This window comes from Moschus berezovskii, chromosome 9 (assembly GCF_049115385.1).
Source record: "Moschus berezovskii isolate FMDL1 chromosome 9, NW_MosBer_1.0, whole genome shotgun sequence".
Taxonomy (NCBI): domain Eukaryota; kingdom Metazoa; phylum Chordata; class Mammalia; order Artiodactyla; family Moschidae; genus Moschus; species Moschus berezovskii.
This window is the reverse complement of record NC_142468.1, coordinates 69,758,396-69,775,276: the sequence shown is the minus strand read 5'-3', so window position 1 is coordinate 69,775,276 and position 16,881 is coordinate 69,758,396. Positions and strand designations below refer to the sequence as shown.

The 16,881-nt window shown below is 44.7% G+C and overlaps 1 long non-coding RNA gene across 1 annotated transcript in view; it reads right to left on the bottom strand.

Annotated features, from left to right (window-relative positions):
• LOC148776481 (uncharacterized) overlaps positions 1 to 16,403 on the bottom strand; it is an 86,114-nt gene extending 69,711 nt beyond the window's left edge. Inside the window, exon 1 of the long non-coding RNA XR_016038356.1 lies at positions 16,179 to 16,403. This is a non-coding gene — a long non-coding RNA (uncharacterized LOC148776481). The remainder of the gene's footprint in view (positions 1 to 16,178) is intronic.
• Between the last annotated feature and the right edge of the window lie 478 nt (positions 16,404 to 16,881).

Genomic DNA, 16,881 nt, shown 5'->3' with positions numbered 1-16,881 from the left:
TCCAAGAGAGATTAATAAATGTAAAATACACAGTCATCTCCCAAGAAAGGCAGCTAGAATATTCCACCAGACAGTGAGATCTTACAGGCTATACAAGCACAGGAGTAAACCACTTTCTCTAATGTGTTTCTCAATTTTGGCAAGGATACAGATGCTCCATGAATGTGATCATCAAAAAGTCATTGTTGATATGAGATCAGAATCCTGTGACTACTGCAACTCTGGTAACAAATCCTCTTCAGGACAAAATCTCAGTTTATAGTAAATGTTTGGTTTATGACTACTGAGTCCATCCTGACATGAGTTTAGAAGATATTTTTCATATTGGCCTTCAAGCAATGTCATATTTTAATTAGCAAAAGCCAGAACCTGAAGCTACCCAAAGATTCTTCCCGCTTCCCCAGATTCCTGAGTCTATGATGCAATTACTACAACACATTCATTCAATAAACACTGAATATGTGCTGATGATCTGTCTAGTATTGTGCATTGAGATGTGCCAGTAAATGAAGATACGGTCCCCTGCTCTAAGAGGAAATTACACATCATGGGCTTGGAGACACGTGTTACCTATTGTCAACCTTCTCTGGAGTCTGTGGGCCTAGTGGGCCCTCTGAAGTCTCACAGAGTATTGGCACTAATATTCACAGATGGTAACCACAAATCTCAAAGGTCTTTCAATCACCAGTTCTTCACCCCCAATCCACTTGTAGTGGCTCCCACTCTAGTAGGTACAAAGCTACATCATTCATAATTTCCTCCATTAATTTTTCATTTCAAATTGGTTGATCTATCTAAGAGAACCACTTAACTTTTTCCAGTGGGCTATAGGACAACTGATGTTTTTGTGCATTTATGAGGAGGGAATGGAAAAAGCAAAAAGGCACAGCTATATCACTGGGCTCCTTTGCCTGTATCCCAGCATCTCAGGATATTGTTCAACCTGTTCATGGCCACTGAGCCCCAAGCAAAGGCCCCCTGTGCTCTGTAAACACACCAGGCTTTCTCTGCCTCTCTGCCTGGGTGCTCTTCCCCCATGACTGTGGCATTCCTTCTCTACTGCTTTCAGGTCACTGCTCAACCAACACCTCATCAGAAATGCCTCTTCTGGGACTGTCCTGGTGGTCCAGAGGCTAAGACTCTGAGCTCTCAATGCAGGGAGTCTAGGTTCCATCCCTAGTCAGAGAGCTAGATCCCACATGATACAACTAAAACAGCCCTCATGATGCAATGAAGATCAAAGATCCCAAGTGCCACAACTAAGACCCAGTACAGCCCATTAAAAAATGAAAGAAAGAAATGCCTCCTCTGACCACCCTTTCTAAAAGATTGAGCCTTCTCATCATCCTTGCTCCTCTACCATAATTTATTTATTGTCATCTATCACCGTGGTCATGTATGGATGTGAGAGTTGGACTGTGAAGAATGCTGATCACCGAAGAATTGATGCTTTTGGACTGTGGTGCTGGAGAAGACTCTTGAGAGTCCCTTGGACTGCAAGGAGATCCAACCAGTCCATTCTGGGGGAGATCGATCCTGGGTATTCATTGGAAGGACTGATGCTAAAGCTGAAACTCCAATACTTTGGCCACCTCATGCAAAGAATTGACTCACTGGAAAAGAGTCTGATGCTGGGAAGTATTGGGGGCAGGAGGAGAAGGGGACGACAGAGAATGAGATGGCTGGATGGCATCACCGACTCGATTGACATGAGTTTGGGTGAACTCCGGGAGTTGGTGATGGACAGGGAGGCCTGGTGTGCTGTGATTCATGGGGTCGCAAAGAGTCGGACACGACTGAGCGACTGAACTGAACTGAACTGAATTAATCGCCACCAAAAACCCCCACAAATATTTATTATCTGTCTCTTCCCACTAGAAGTAACTTCCATGACAATAGAAATTTCACATGCTTTCTTTGTTCTGCGGATTACTCAGTTGTTAGTACTTAGGAAACACATAAACATTATATGTGAGTTAACCACCCTCAGATATTGAGTTAACCCACATATATTGAGTTAACCACCCTCCCCAAGTGAGTGAAGTTGCTCAGTCATGTCCAACTCTTTGAGACCCCATGGACTGCAGCCTACCACGCTCCTCCATCCATGGAATTTTCCAGGCAAGAGTACTGGAGTGGGTTGCCATTTCCTTCTCCAGAGCATCTTCCCGACCCAGGGATTGAACCTGGGTCTCCCACATTGTAGGCAGATGCTTTACCGTCTGAGCCACCAGGGAACTCCTCCCCAAAGTGTAAGACAAAGCAAGCTGCTTTTAAGTTCTAGAAGCTGACTCTGTCCTCCAGATTGTTCAGTGTTTTCTTTTTTTCTGGCATCATGAACCTTGTTCCCCAATAGGAGAGCCTCAGGAAAGACTTGGAGAAATCTCATGAAAGGCTAAGATTTGGGCCTTCATGTCCAGCTTCAAGATCAGACTTGTAGTCAAGTCACAGATGATAGGCACTACGTGACTGTTGATACCATCACAATCCAAAGTTTGATCATGACTTAGAAATGGGAGAACTACCAAAGGAGTGTCAAGTAGCCAGAATACTCAATCACTTTGACCACAACCAATTTTAAAAGTTAAATGCTTCATGGAATCTTGCTTCCTCATTCTCAATGACCTAAAGCAGGGGTACAGAGAGGTTAAATGTTTTGCCCAATATCCTGCAGTGTATCAGCAGAAATACTGGGCTTGGAAACCACCAGGTTTCCATATTTCCTGCTTACCACCCCTCTGAGAGAGAGAACTCTGCAGGGATAAACAGAGCCAGTTCAAGCCCTAGTGGTATAGGCTAGAGGAAGGAATTGCGCAAACACACACACAGATACCATATACCATGGAATGGATGGACAGTTTCACTTCCTGAGTTTTCTATAAAGATGGATGAATTTACAGTTCAAGAGATAGGCACATCTTTTCAGGTCTTACCAGCCTAAAATTACCACCAGGGAGCCCAGAAGGGACTAAATCACTTGCTTTTCAATTTCCTAGTGTCCCAAGACAAGCCAGATGATTATATAGGTTTTGTCCCTCACTTTCCCAAGGAAATGTCCCTACGACCCTATATGCAAAACAGCAAAAGAGACACAGATGTAAAAAAACAGACTTTTGGACTATGTGAGAAAAGGAGAGGGTGGAATGATTTGAGAGGATAGCATTGAAACACCATATGTTACCATATGTAAAACAGATGACCAGTGCAAGTTTGATGCATGAAGCAAGGCACTCAAAGTCAATGCTCTGGGACAACCCAGAGGGATGGGGTGGGAAGGGCAGTGGGAGGTGGTTTCGGGATGAGGGGACACATGTATACCATAGCTGATTCATTTTGATGTATGGCAAAACCCACCACAATATTGTAAAGTAATTAGCCTCCAATTAAAATAAATAATTTTTTAAAAACAACAACAAAAAAAAAAGAAAGCTGCTCCACCTAAAATAAAGAAATGATTTCAGGTTACCTTTACAACATTGTGTAGTATTTCTCCTCGAAAAGCAAATTTTAGCATTCAAAAATCAGAAGAATAAACAACAGATACAAAAGACTTGGAAACAATGGAGGAACAGTAGACAAGTAACATAATTTGTACCATCTTCTTTTTTTTTCTCTTTATTTTATGACTTTGTGAATCCCTTCCTACCAGCTCTTCTCAATAACCTCCCCATCACCCTTTCAGTGTCTCCTAATTTCAATCTGATACACAAATCCAACAACTCAATTCTTTAGTTGATATTGTTAGGCCCTTTATAGCCAATTAAAATCAGTCCTTACTGTGGTAGTTAACGGCCCCCACAACCTGATCTCAGTCTATTCTGGTGATCCTCAAGCTGGGGGCCACGGGGGTGGCAGTGGAACATATCTGCAGACATTTAACTACTGCGAGAAGGCTATTTACTGGCATCTGCTGCTAAATACTCTACAATGCCCCCTACAACAAAAAATTATCCAGGCCATGTCAATAGAGCAGAGGTTGAGAAACTCTGCACTATGCTTTCTTTCTCTTTTTTTTTTTTACAGTCAGATCTTCAATAGATGACTTACAATGCCCTAGATGGTGGCTCATGGGTTCAAACTCTCCAGCTTTCTGTGATATATAACTATATATATATATATGTGTGTGTGTGTGTATGTATGTATTTGGTTTTTGATCTTGCTCCTGGCACCAGGCTCCAAAAACTCTAGGAATTTTCCAAGTGAAAAGAATGATCAAGCTGTCTTTTGTTATATTAACGAGGTGACTTTTGGAAAACAACTAAGATGGGGTCTGATTGCCTGGGGACCCAACCTTGCAATGAGAAGATTAGAAGTTTCAGTCTTTTTCCAGTGACCTGCAGAGACGTTAGGAATTGATTGGCTGGAGTTGGAATCAATAGCCAATGGCCAATGACTAAATCAGTCCTGACTGGGTAATGAAGCTTTCATAAAAGCCCAAAAAAGGATGGGGTTCAGAGAGCTTCCAAGATGGGGAAACCGAACACCTCCATGTGCTACCTTCCTGGGCCTAAATCCCACAGGACAGAAGATCCTCTGCTTTGGACTTTAATTTATGTATCCTTTCATTTGGCTGTTTTTTCATATCCTTTACTATCCTTTGTAATAAATCAGTAATCTAGTGGGTCAAGGGCTTCCCTGAGCTCTGTGACCCTATTTAGCAAAGCAATCAAACCCAAGGAGGAACTCAGAGGAACCCTTGACTTATAGCTGGTTGGTCAGAAGCACAGGTAAGAGCCTGGACTTGCTATTGGCATCTGCAGTGGCAGCAGTCTTGTGGTACTGAGCCCTTAACTTGTGGGCCTGATGCTATCTCTGGGTTGATAATGTCAACACTGAATTGAATTGTAGGACCCTCAGCTAGCATTAGAGAATTGCATGGTGGAATTGAGAGTCAGAATCTTATCCCCTCTGTGCTCTCCCTCCACCTGGAAAGCGCAGGACTTTCAGTCTGCTGGCAGCCTCCTATCTTTTCTCTAAGACCCACCTCCTCCTTCAAAGTTTCCTGGATGGATGTACTCTTTCCTTTCTAAATTTGACGAGTGTTTTGCAATCCTCTTTCATGGAATTACCACGTGTAGTCTGGTCTTCCGAGGTGGGTGGCCCCAGTGGTACAGAATCTGCCTGCTGATGCAGTAGATGAAAGTTCTATCCCTGAGTAGGGAAGATCCCCCAGAGGAGGAAATGGCAACCCACTCCAGTATTCCTGCCTGGAGAATCAAACGGACAGAGAAGCCTGACAGGTTACAGTCCATGGGAACTGTTGAGTTGGACATGACTGAGCAACTGAGCATATATACACACACCCCATATATAATCTAAAATTATATACTGCAAGCACCAAGAAAAACCATACTTTTTGAAGACTATATCACCAGTCCTAGAAGACATCTGCAACAGAGCAAATGCTAAATAACACTTAATCAAAGGAGAAATTGTGCTCTAAATTCTTCACTCTGATCAGAATGAACGTCTCCAATTCTTCCCTGAATCTTTACATCACCCCTTCCACCTGCTGCTGCTGCTGCTAAGTCATTTCAGTCATGTCTGACTCTGTGTGACCCCATAGACGGAAGCCCACCTGGCTCCCCCGTCCTTGGGATTCTCCAGGCAAGAACACTGGAGTGGGTTGCCATTTCCTTCCACCTAGAAGATGCTTAATAAATATTCACTAAATGTCTGAATAATTAATAAGTACACATATAGTAGGATATAAATATTAAATGTTCAAATGCAAAAAATAAATACAACATATATTAAATAAATGCAAAACTGAAATACACAGGTAAAAACGAAATAAGATTCAGGCTGCAGAAATTTAAGCCTAGTCAACTGTTCACTCACCTCAACTTTTAATTATATCAGAAAATTCATGTCACAAGCATGTTCCAATGTCTTACATTTCCTCCTCTTTAAAAAAGTACTGAAATGCACATTGAAATGTTAATTGCTCATCTGGAGAACATATGAGACAGAAAACACGCAAAGACAGAGTGTGTCATTGGCTGACTGTACCAGAATAGAAACCAATTTCAGTTTTTAGTGACACATTATAAACCTCTTGCAACACAGAGACACTAATGTGTAGAGCAACCATGACCAAATCGTCAAGGCGATAGTTAGGAAGCGAGTGGGAGACAGCATGAAACTTGGGTCACTGACAACTGACATATTTAACATGTTGCTATTTATTAAAATTTCCTCATATCCCATATTGGGTGAAGATGGCAAACTAGAGCCCATCATAATTTCCTGTGGACTCCTATTTATTCTTGATGTGGTACTTCACAAGCCCTCATCTTTCTTTTCCCCAGTTACACTGATTCCATCCTTTTTACCTTTTCTCATAGATTCTGTTCTCTGCCACATAACCATCCTTCTGCTGCTGCTGCTGCTGTGTCACTTCAGTCGTGTCCGACTCTGTGCGACCTCATAGACGGAAGCCCACCAGGCTCCCCCATCCCTGGGATTCTCCAGGCAAGAACACTGGAGTGGGTTGCTATTTCCTTCTCCAATGCGTGAAAGTGAAAAGTGAAAGTGAAATCGCTCAGTCGTGTCCGACCCTTAGCGACCCCACGGACTGCAGCCTACCAGGCTCCTCCATCCATGGGATTTTCTAGGCAAGAGTACTGGAGTGGCTTGCCATTGCCTTCTCCAAACCATCCTTCTAGGTAATCCTTAATCCTCACAAATTGTACAAATAGAAACAAACAAACATTGTATTTAGCACTTATTGTGTGTCAGCCACCTTCCTAAGCACTTTACCTGCATTACCTCATCTAATTCTTACAAGAACCCTAATGGGCTATTCTTACCTCCAATTTCACTTGAGGAGACTGAGGCTCAGGGAATATGAGGAACTTGCTCAGGGTCACACAGCTTAAATGATTCAGCATTCTTATCAGAGGTGAGTGGCCTTGTCACAGTTTTAAGATATCTTTGAACTCATGTGGCTCTTAGTAAATATTTACAGGGTACCAACAATAAGCCAGGCTTTGAAGGAAAAAAATGGAAAGTAATAACGGCCACGAACGTTCCTCTTAGGAAGATTATAGACTAAAGAAAAAAGACAGGTATTAATGAAATTATCATTATAATTGATACAAATTAATAAACCAAGCTAAGCTGTCAAAAAAAAAAAAAAAGAAGAAGAAGCAGAGCATCAAACCTACCTTGGAACAGAAAATGGGCAGCAAGCATTTCAAAAGGAAGAGCCCACAGAGAGGCCATGGAGGGAAGGAACACAGCATGGTCATCAAACTCAAAGGGCAGAAGGAGAGCAGGGCTGTGAGACTAGAGGGTAGATCGAAGTGGTCTAGTTCGGGTTCCTGAGAAGCTGATTTTTGAGACAAACATGGGGTTCAGGTATTTTAATTAATGATTCCAGAGCACTCAGTGAGGAAGGAGGAAAGAGAGAGGGAAGAAAGGAAAGCAATAACGTGAGCCCAGTTCAACCAGGACCTCCGAGAGACGACATACAGCATACTTCAGATCTGCCCCACTGCCAGGGAAAAGAGTGGAGCTGAACTATTGATTCTTCGCCCCCACTGGTTCAGGGCACTCCTGGCAATCCAACAGCACCCCCTGGGAAGGAGCAAGCTGGGCACAGTTGGTGGGGAGAGGAACAGCCCCAGTGAGTAAGTGTGCCAAGCAGAGCTAGTATCCACTGCAGGCCCCAGAAGACTCCACCCTGTGACCCTGGGGAGCTAATCAAGGGCCCTGACTGGGGGAGGTGGTAACCTAATCAAATTTGGGTTTGAGGCACTGACTCTGATGTGGAGAACAGGATGGAGGGAGCCTGGGTGGATGTCATAGGACAGCTAGGACGTTACTGCAGTGGTCCAGGCAGGAGTGCAAAATGACAGTAAATCCCTTTGTTCACAAAGAAGGATAAAAGTTCTTTTTAAAATATGAGAGTTTTTATAAAGAGCTCTTTTTAAAATGCAGATGTGAGAATTGGACCATAAAGAAGGCTGAGCACCAAAGAATTGATGCTTTCGAACTGTGGTGGTAGAGAAGATTCTTGAGAGTCCCTTGGACAGCATAGGGGTCAAACCAGTCAATCCAAAGGGATATCAACCCTGAATACTCATTGGAAGGACTGATGCTAAAGCTGAAGCTCCAATACTTTGGCCACCTGATGCGAAGAGCTGACTCATTGGGAAAGACCCTGATGCTGGGAAAGATTGAGGGCAGGACGAGAAGGGGATGACAGAGGATGAGATGGTTGGATGACATCACCAACTCAGTGAACATGAACTTGGGCAAACTTCAGGAGACAGTGAGAGACAAGGAGGCCTGGGGTGCTTTAGTCTGTGAGGTCACAGTCAAACGTGACTTAGCGACTAAATAACAACCACAGCAACAACAGAAAATGGTTTCAAAGGTATAAAGCTGTTTCCTTTCTTCTGCAGTCTCTCTCTCTCTTAACCTGTGCTGGTGGTTTTTATTTGTTGTCATGTTCCCTTGGGCATGGGGATAGCATGAAGTGACCCTCACAGGCACCTAGGGGTCCTGTCCTGCCATCTTCTAGACTACAGTGCTAAGCTCCAGCTAGGAGTTGGGGATTGAGCCAGATATCTCCCCTGTTCATGGGCCTGCCTCCCAACTCAGCAAAAGATGACCTTCAAAAATACGCCACCCTCCATGCCAGGACATACTAGGTCCTGGATTGGGGGTGAGTGGACTCATCACTGAGTCACTTACCAAATGCACCTTGGCACTGCCAGTCCTGCACAGGAATGAGCATCTCCATCTCCTGTGTCAAGGTCTCACATTCAGCCCCAAACCTCCCCAAAAGGCCCCCATCAGAGGCAGAAGGGATGAAGAGACTAGGCAGAGTCTGGAGTGCCAGGGACACGGGAGTGAGTAGCCAATAATTATTTGAGGAGGCGGGGGAGGCAGCAGGAGTTGGGCTTACGTGTGAGCCAAGACTCTAAGCCGCCAGCACCTGCCCCACTGTACCATTTGACTTCACTTACAAGACACAAATTCAAATGTAAAATTACAGCTAAGAACTTCAAGATGGATAATGTTGGGCATTAAAACCTAAGTGAAGGGTCCTTTAGAGTGTGGGTCCCTGTGTGACTGGTCACATGCTTATGAAATTGGCCATGAGCTTAAAGGAGAGGATGTTACTTGGGCTAGTGGAGGAGACATAGCAAAATAAACCAAACTGAAAACTACCTTCAAGATAAATGTAATGGCAGTTGGTGATGAATTTGGTCTGGATGGGTAGAACGGGGCAAGATAGAGAAATAAGGGAAAGAAAGTGCAGCTGTGGAGGTCTATATGCCTGGACCTCTCTTCAAGGAAGGATTCAGCCATAAGTGCAGGCAGCTAACAGCCTCCAACTATTGGCACTTCTGGGTCTGCTCCTCTGCTTTTGTGGTGAAGCAACACTGATCTCGCAGACAGAGCTCAGTCCTGACCACACACAGCAGGGATCTTAGCGCCTGCTCCTTTCTGCCCAAGGCAGGACTCCTGCAATGGCCATCTCTTTCTCAGGAGCTCCTTTTTGGATTTTCCAAGACACTGTCACATCTGCATTGTATTGCTCCATCCTGCCTCCCCAGCTTTTCCTTTCATAGGTGTGGGCTCTGCATTGGTCTCAGAATTCCTTCCCTGCTCAATCCTGTTCCTCCCCCCTTATATCTTTCACAGGCATTATACCTCCACTCCACAGGCCTCCTGCACTTCTAACCCCATCTCAGTGCCTGCTTCACAGGGAATTCAGCTCACACAGAGGGTCAAAGACATCTCCTAGTCTTCTGTTTTGTGCATCTGCATGGACCCACTGGGACACTAAGAGACAGCAGGTTTATTGTGCATCAATTCAAACATCACAGAGCACCAATTTTTGGCAAGCACTGTGCTCGGTACAGTGGAGGATGTAAATTGATATCTGATAAAATCACTGTTCTTCAAGAAGGCTCTTGTCTAGGTGGGAAGACAAGGCCCATACAAAATGAACAGATGGCTTTTTCAAGCACCCAATAAGAATTCCTTGCAAGAAATTAAAAACCTCCAGATGTGCAGGCAGACTACCCCTCAAAGATGAGACAGCAATTTCTTCTGCCAACCTAGATATAGTTTCCAGATTGTGTGTGTGTATTAAAGTTGCATAACTTCTCATCTCTCTAAAAAGTTAACGTATTATAAACCAGCCAGGAACCCACCTTCACATCCAGAACGGTCTAAAACAGACCCCAACCTTACGTCTAAGTGGTTGCCAAGTCTGACCTTTCCAACAGATCCCCAGAGATTGGGTATGAGTCGGGCCTGGGTGGGGGCCTGCAAAACAGGCCAGTTTTCCTCCTCAAAGTCCCAGCGCCCTGCTCCACCAGGCCTGGCAGCGCCAACTGGAAAATCAGTTATAAGGACTTGGCTGTTTGGTCCTTGACATCAAAGGATTGATGCTCCATCTGTCAATTCTCACTTTTATCTGCTTGCTCTTTGGTGCAGACATTTATAAATTGAGGCTTGTGGAATTAATCAACTCAAAATAAGATGATCATTCACTATGTCCCTGCCAGGTGTCCCAATGGAACAAAGAGAATTATCGAATCAAATGCCAAGATTTGCGGTACTTAATTCAGAAAGTGGTACCTGGAATGATCCCCACTTTGGATAGGGCCCTCCTTCCCCCATCCCAACACCACTGCACATTCATCCCCTAACTCATAATTCAATGACAGCGGCTCATTCTGTATTTTGGTGAGGCAGAAGTGATGCTAGAGAAGGAGGAGGAGCACTAAGCCTCTCTGCACACATGGACCTGATCCAGCCTCCCACATGGGCTCTCTGTTGAGCCATTCTGCACTGGCATTGACATAATTCAAATCATGGATGCTTCTTGGCAATGGTCCTTAACAGTCAAAATGGGCAGATTAAAGCCTTGGATTGAAGCCAGTTTCCTTGTAGGCTATGCATAAACTTTCTCACAACAAGAATCTTGAAGGGAAGGAATTTTATTTACCCCCATTTGCAGGTGAATAGGATAAGGTCCAGGAAAAAGGAAAGCTAGTAGTCTCTGGGTCTTCACCCTTAACTGCATTTCCATGTGTCAGATGGAGGAAGATACAGAGATATGAAGGAGGAGAGCAAGGGGTGGACTTACAATCCCCTGGGGAAATACCTACTGCGGAGGACTCTAAGGGACATATTGACATAAAACTGCCAATCATGGTCACACAAAGAATTATTAGAGTCTGCATTTTCAAGGTTATATTATTTTACATCCCGTTGGACTTATTTTTCTAAGACTAACATGAGGAAACACACATGTGGATTCAAAGTTGCTATGTTACTATTCCTATGAATTGGCATCAGGTACCTCCATCTGATTCAAGCCGGACCACAGGCACCAGTCAGATCCTGTACATCCAGATTCTGAAGGTGAAAGAGTGCAGCCCTGAGAATTCTGGAAAATGTTCTGCTTATCAAACTTTTAAAGAAGTTTCCTAGATCACTTGTACATCCTTCAAAGTTTGAGAACCATGGAGAGGAATTAGTAAGTGGGTTTAGATGATAATTTGGAAGTCTATGAAACTGAAATATTATAAGTTTGCTTCTTCATATCAGCTCCATTACACAAAATGCTAGAAATCTACCAAAGTCAAAACACATCAGTTTGCAAAATTCCATAATTTTGGTTAATCAGCCGACACCTCTTCCCACAGGAAGAGCACATTATGCTGTATAAGACTCTCTTTCCAACTCCTCGATCCTCTCCCAACCACCAGCCCCTACATTTGTATACTTGGACCTTTCCCGAGAGACCCAAGAAGAAGAGAATCAGGTCATATGCTAGACAATTCTAAAAGTCACCACAGTTTTTACAGGGAGTCATTGTGCCTGGGCTTCCCAGGTGGTGCTAGTGGTAAAGAACCCACCTGTCAATGCAGGTAGACGTAAGATATATGGATTCAACCCCTGGGTTGGGAAGAAACCCTGGAGGAGGGCACAGCAACCCACTCCAGGATTCTTGCCTAGAGAATCCCATGGATAGAGGAGCCTGATGGGCTATGGTCCACAGTGTCACAAAGAGTGAGACGCAACGAAGGGACTTGGCACACATGCATTCTGCCCAGAGGGCTTTGGGCAGGCAGACACTCACACAAAGAGGAGACAAAGTATTGGATGGGCGGATGGTAGGCTCCTTCCTGAGCTACCAAGCGCCATCATAGTCATCAACCCCTGCCATTCTTTCTTAGCTGAGGAAATTGAAACACAAAGACGTAACAGGACTCGTGTGGTCACAGAGCAGAGTTCCAGCCGGTCCCTGGGTATCCCAGTCCCAGTCCTGCTCCTTCCACTCCTGCAGGCTGACCGGGCCACCAGAGCCCTGGGTGGAGTCAGAGGAGCGACGGTGAAGAACCTCTGCTTGAAGGACTGCAACACGGAGACCAGGACCCCCATTCTCGAGAGCAGGACCCCAGCCCCGCTGTCTGTGTTCATGTCCCTCTCCGTGGCTGGTGGCAACAATTCCTCTCTTGAAATCGCCTTCTAATGCCAAGCTTTGGGCCACACTGAACAAAAGGCCAGCCCACAGAGAAAAGTGAATTTCAGAAGTGAACCCCAAACACAAATATGTAAATGGCATGAGCATGGTGATTGCTGGTGTTTTCAAATGTTTTCTTTCTGACTGGGCTACACAGAATTTTGCTTCTTTGAGCTGGTTCAGTCCTGGCTGTAAACAGCATCTGTCAACCACACGCCTCTTTGTATCATCGGGGACAGAGCTCTAGCTTAAGGCTGTGTGCATGGGGCTGTGGCAGCTTCCTTGAGGCCTTAAGCTCCACCTTTCTGCCCTGCCCTCTCTGGTCACTGTCCATGACTGACATCAAATGATTCTTGTTGCTTGACAACAGGTGTCCTGCAGAGATCTGGCTTTCTGACACTGAGTTTGGGACCACCCTGAATCATCTGGGGAGGGAACATGAGAGGGGAGGGACCACCCCTTACCCCAGCTCTGCTGTGGTTAACCAAACCCTCAGCTATTTTTAAGCAAATACCAAAGCCTGCCCCATGTGTCATCAGGGCTTTCACACATGCCGCCACCTTTGACAAAGGCGATGAATCTGTGGCACGTTTTCTGGGAAATGCTGTCCGTGAGTCCTGCTTCACTGACGCTTATCCTCCAAACAAGACTGTGTCAGCAGGCATTTTGGAAGCTCACACAAAGTTGGCCTTTCCCATAAGCGAATAGATACACACACATACACAGATCCACATTTTCAGGCTCTAAACTAAGGATTCTGATAAGTTTCTGCTCTGGGGGCAAAGCACGTTTCCAACCTCATGCTGAGGGGAGACTTAGAGAAGCTACCCATCTTCACCATCAAAACTAGTTTATCCAGATCGGGACTCTGAGACCCAGGGGGAGAAAAGGTAGATCCTCAATATATTGGATCAGAAGCTGCTTTTCCTTTGCTCTGTGATCAGCCCAGCTCCTGTGGTCCCTGCTCCAAGATCAGCTCTGGAGCTGTGGAGAGGTTGGGTTTCAAGAGAGACCAGAACACTGAGACCCAAGACCACCCTGTCTTTCCCTGGGTCACTCACAGTTTTGACATGCTCCATATTTTTGCTTTGCTTTGGTGTGGAGAAAGCAAAATTTTGATGGCACTCTAAATATAAGGGTAAAAAGGGGTTATGGTTACAGGTGCCACCAAGTGAAGTGAAGTGAAAGTTGCTCAGTCGTGTCCAACTTGTTGCAACCCTATGGATTATATAGTTCATGGAATTCTCCAGGCGAGAATACTGGAGTGGGTAGCCTTTCCCTTCTCCAGGGGATCTTCCCAACCCAGGGATCAAACCCAGAACTCCCACATTGCAGGCAGATTCTTTACCTGCTGAGCCACCAGGGAAGCCTCACAGGTGCCACCAAAATGTCCTAAAATTCTGGCATTAGTGTTTTGCATTTTAAATACCAAGTATATTATCTGCCTTTACTCTGCTGGCTTGAAGGGGACATGCTTGCAGGATCACCAATCCTGCCTGGAGGTTACTCTTGGCCTGGCTGGCTGGCCTGGGGCCTTGATAGACAGTGCCTTCTGTGCTTCCCTCTTGCCTTTAGGGCTTCTTGGCACCACATTTACTGAAGCCACGAGACCTGGGATGGTTAAGGTTGAGGATCAGAGGCCTAGGCACAATCCTGAACCCAACACCCAGGGAGGTCCCTCTTCCCAGGTGGCTTGATTCTGTGCTTCCCATATTGTTGCTAGGAATAAAGGACTCTCATATTAGGTCACTCTAACAAGGCCAGGGTGACATCCTATAGGGAAAAATAGGGCCAGAAAGGCCATATTTTGAGAGGCTAAATTTTCTTTTAGTTTTCTAAGTGTTCTCTCTCACTGCTTTATGAGAAACACATTTATTTGATTAAAACTATTTATTAAACAAGCATTTCTGTATTTCTTTATATCTACCATGTTCCAGGAACTGTTGAAGGCAACAGAGATAACATAAATGCCCATCTGGAGCTTACGTTCAAGTGTGGAAGAAGGGGACAGATGATAAATCATAAATCATCAGACAGTAAGATAAGCAAATAACCCTAAAATAAGAGTCTGTCATGTGGTCCTGTATGCAGGATGTGGGTACCAATTACATTTGAGCACTAACTCTGATATGTTTTACTGCACTTCACAAATGCTGTTTTTCACAACGTGAAGGTTTGTAGCAACCCTGAATTTAGCAAGTCTATAGGTACCATTTTCCAAGCCCATTACTTTTCAACTAAGGTGGCCACTGTTTTTGCTTTTTTTAATATAAAATGTTATTACACACTTAATAGACTACAGTATAATACAAACACAACTTTTATATGCCCTGCTGCTGCTGCTGCTAAGTCACTTCAGTCGTGTCCAACCCTGTGCGATCCCATAGAGGGCAGCCCACCAGGCTCCCCCATCCCTGGGATTCTCCAGGCAAGAACACTGGACTGGGTTGCCATTTCCTTCTCCAATGCGTTAAAGTGAAAAGTGAAAGTGAAGTCGCTCAGTCGTGTCTGACTTAGTGACCCCATGGACGGCAGCCTACCAGGCTCCTCCGTCCATGGGATTTTCTAGGCAAGAGTACTGGAGTGGCTTGCCATTGCCTTCTCCGGGATGCCCTAGGAACCCCAAAAATTCATGTGACTCTCTCCAAGCATCCCAGGTGGCCATTACCCACAGTGGAGGAGTTGTCATCATATTTGCACTTACAGGACCTCACTTTAGGGGACCACCAATGTAACAGCAAAGAAGTAAATGTAATATAAAGAAGTCGGGATATTCACTTTATTGCAGTGACCTGAAACCGCATGCACAGCATCTCTGAGGTATGCTTATGTACTGAAAATGCTCCAAACATTACAAAAAGGTTAGATGCTGCTTTAAAATTTTTTTCTCATTCAAATTAAAACCAAAGTATGTCTCTTGGCTACTAACTTAAATCTTGTTTATATCTTCTATTTCTGGGAAGAAAATTAAAAACTGCAAGATTACTATTACATTGCATGCCTACATGCTCAGTCATGGCTGACTCTTTGCAATCCCATGGACTATAGCCCGCCAGGCGCCTCTGTCCATGGAATTTTCCAGGCAAGAATACTGGAGTGGATAGCCTTTCCCTTCTCCAGGGGATCTTCCTGACCCAGGGATGGAAGCCATGTCTCCTGCCTTTCCCGCATTGGCAGGGGGATTCTTTACCACTGCACCACCTGGGAAGCCCAACTTCTTTACTATTACATTTACTTCTTTACTATTACATTGGTGATCCCCCAAAGTCACATCCTGTGAGTGCACATATGAAGACAACTCCTCCACTGTGGGTAATGGCCACCTGTCATGCTTGGAAACATGGGAATTTTCTTCTTTAATATATAACATTCCATATAATTAATATTCCATTGTTTATACTCTAAGTCCTCTCGGTAACATCATAGGCTCATCTTTCCAACCATCTTATAAATGAACACTCTGAGATTGAAAGGATTTTTAAAAAAGGGTACCACCAGGAAAGCTGATCTTCAGTCCTATAAATATCACTTCAACATTTATCCCATGTAAGAGGAATAGTATTCATCCCCCAAAGCTATAGGGTGGCTGGAGCGTGGGTGTGGGGAATCATGATTAGTGTGAGAGGCAGGAAAACATTAAAATACACGTAGCAGAAAGGAAATGACATAGCCTTCCTACCTCTTATCCTCAAGTGCTTTCAAGAGCCTGTCTGGGGCAGCAGCCTCAGGAACCCCGAAGCTGTTGTGCGTCTTCGCCTCTGGGCTGTTATTTTACAGAAGTTCACGAAGGAGATCTTTTCCATCAACCTTATCTTTCTTGGCTTTGGGTCAGGTTGAGTCAGACCTGGAGCACTTACTTTCACAAAGACCAATCTTTTGTCTAGACACACATGTCTCCTACCAAAGCTCGCTAACCAAGGTCAAGGAAGAGGCAGTATTGCATGCAGGCTGTCCTGGATGACTGGACATTCCAGGCAGAGGGCTGAGAGGATGGGGGATGGGGAAAAAGCAGGGCTGGGAATGGCTTGACAGCACATAGAGTGGGCAACTGCAGGCATTTTGAACTCTGTTTGAATGGGATAAGGGACTACTCTGGAACACCCCTGGAAGGGCTCACAAATCCACACTGGTACTAGCTTCAAAGACCCCAGGGCCTTTGTTCATATTGTCCCCTCTGCCTAGACCACTTTCTATTCTTCATCTCTACTTCCCTTTCCCCTCACCAAATTTCTAAAAAAAAAAAAAAATCTATTATTTATTTTTGGCTGTGTCCATCATAGTTGCAGCACATGGGTTCTTACTATGGTGAACTGGCTCCTTTCAAGTCGTGGCGTGGATTCTCTAGTTGCAGCTCATGGGCTCAGTTGCTCTGTGGCATGTGG